Source organism: Penaeus japonicus, unplaced genomic scaffold (genome assembly GCF_977035675.1).
Source record: "Penaeus japonicus unplaced genomic scaffold, GWHDUDI00000001_assembly GWHDUDI00000013, whole genome shotgun sequence".
Lineage (NCBI taxonomy): Eukaryota > Metazoa > Arthropoda > Malacostraca > Decapoda > Penaeidae > Penaeus > Penaeus japonicus.
The window spans coordinates 17865851-17868350 of NW_028234415.1; positions in this window are offsets into that span (position 1 = coordinate 17865851).

Genomic DNA, 2500 nt, shown 5'->3' on the forward strand with positions numbered 1-2500 from the left:
ATATATATATATATATATATATATATATATATATTATACATAAAGCTATGTTAATGAACTTATATATTATATATATATATATACATAAATGTTTATGTATATATATATATATATATATAGATATATATATTAGATACATATATATATATATATAAATATATAAATATATATATATATATAGATATATATATAATATTATAATACATATATATGGTATATATTTATATATATAATATATATAGATACATATATGTCTAAGAAGATGTAATTATATATATATATAAATATATCAAATATATAATGGATAATAATATATATATATATATATATATATAATATATACATATGTATACTTGCAGTATATATACACACACACAACACACAATATATATAAATATATATATATTTAAATATATATAATATATGTAATATATATATATATATATTATTATATATATATCTATAAATAAATATATACACATCTATGTGTGGTGTACAATTCGGCAATCTATTCCGTTATTTGTTTGTAATGTATATTTCAAGATCAATTACCATAACCATGATCGATGTAACTAACATAGTGAGCAATGACAAGCTCAACTGATGTTAACCGACAAAAAAAAAACCGCATATAGTTTTGAATAGGACGATGCAATTTCAATGATTCTCGGGGATATAGATTATATGAATGGTAAATTAGTAAATAAGACCATATATTCATTAAAGAATGACGTACACAAACAAAAATCACATTACTGAAACGGGATATTAACGTCGGTTGGGGCCTTATTTGGTCTAACTTTTTCGCTGAGAAAAGGGATCGGGAGCAAGACGACGTCGGATTCCCGGCAGGAAAGGGGGCTTACCGAGTCGAGTCACCGAGACTTTGTGGCGGTCGACGAAGCAACGTCCGCACAGCCTCTCATCAAGCCTCAACACCTAATATGTCGAATACAGTCTGTTAGGCTTTCAAGTAGGGCGAAAAACATGTCAACATGAGTGATGTTAGCGAAATCATCCCGGTTAAAGCCAAAAACGCAAATATGTCCATTTCGAACAGTACGATAGATTGATACTTAACTACTTAACCATCTTATCGGTGTTAGCAAGATATGCGAAATCAAAATGTTTGTAAAAGATTCATAAAGATTTATTAAGGAAGCAATAGCAATCTACATCCCCAGCGGTGAGCCAGGGAATCACAACAGCGAAGAATGGAGGCGTAGGTGGAGAGTCCCCGCGGCAACCATGGTTTTGGAAAACTGCGGTTCTGAACCACACTGGAACTGTTTGGTCATGAAGGCTGGAGATGCCATCATGGTGCAGCTATGCATACGACAATCCGGTATGACTGGAGAAGATGGTGGGCTGCCAAGGATTTCCGTGAGGATACGCTCCGTCCTACAAAGAGTTGAATTGCATGAATAAAAGGAAATGTTGATTTAGAACTTACATCAACATTCAAATGAATTGTAAGAGTTCAGATTAAACACATAAATATTCTACATACCTTCTGGCAACAGTGGAAATGGTGACATCAGTCGTCTGACGTCTATTTGTCAAATTGTCTCGCTGGGGAAGGGGATCGGGAGCAAGACCATATCGACGACGGATGCCGTGATTGAACTCCTTTCCCGCCGACCGAAGAGGGGGTTTCCGGTGAGGGTGTCGCCCACGCGCTTCCGGAGGCGAGGTACTGGCCACGCCTCGGAACAAGGAGGTGATCGACGGAGCAACGCTCGTCCAGCCCACAGGTTGACAACGCAACCTGTTGATTAGTTTGTTTTTTTTTATTAGACTATGAGTCCTGTTGCCAGTTGACCCTAATATTGTTTTGAATAAAGCTAAAGATTTAATTCCTCCTTAGGTGCATCAATTTAGCACGGCTCAATTAACGAATCCACTTTAAAATCATAGCAAATGATCCATACACACTAGCGTATGAAGCTTACCTAAAGCTGAGTCAGAAACGACTTCGAGTAGGAGAGTGGTTATCGGAGACCTCCGTGCAGATACGCCCTTCAGGCTGTTTAGGCTGACAGCTGGTGCTATAAAATAAGGAATTATATGCATGTTTACTATTGCCAACACACACACATATATATATATATATGTGTATATATATATATATATATATATATATATATATATACCAACAAGTATACCCTTTTATATGAATATCACTTATATTATTATATTGGCACATACCTGATTTTGGTGCCATCACACGAATATTCTAAAAAGCTAGTCCGTTATGATACAAGCGATGAAGTAAGGTCATGGAAGCGTAAGACACTGGAATTGGATCAGGTCATAGCAATTATTTTATCATTTGTGAATACATACTTTATATGTTAAAACGTATTGGATATATATTGTTTTCACTATTTTTCTCTTTAATGATATCAGAAGCATATAATTCTGATTACATTCCTAAATTGCCGAATATATCAGGAATTACGTGTAATACAAAATAAGATAGTCTAAAAAGTATACGGCT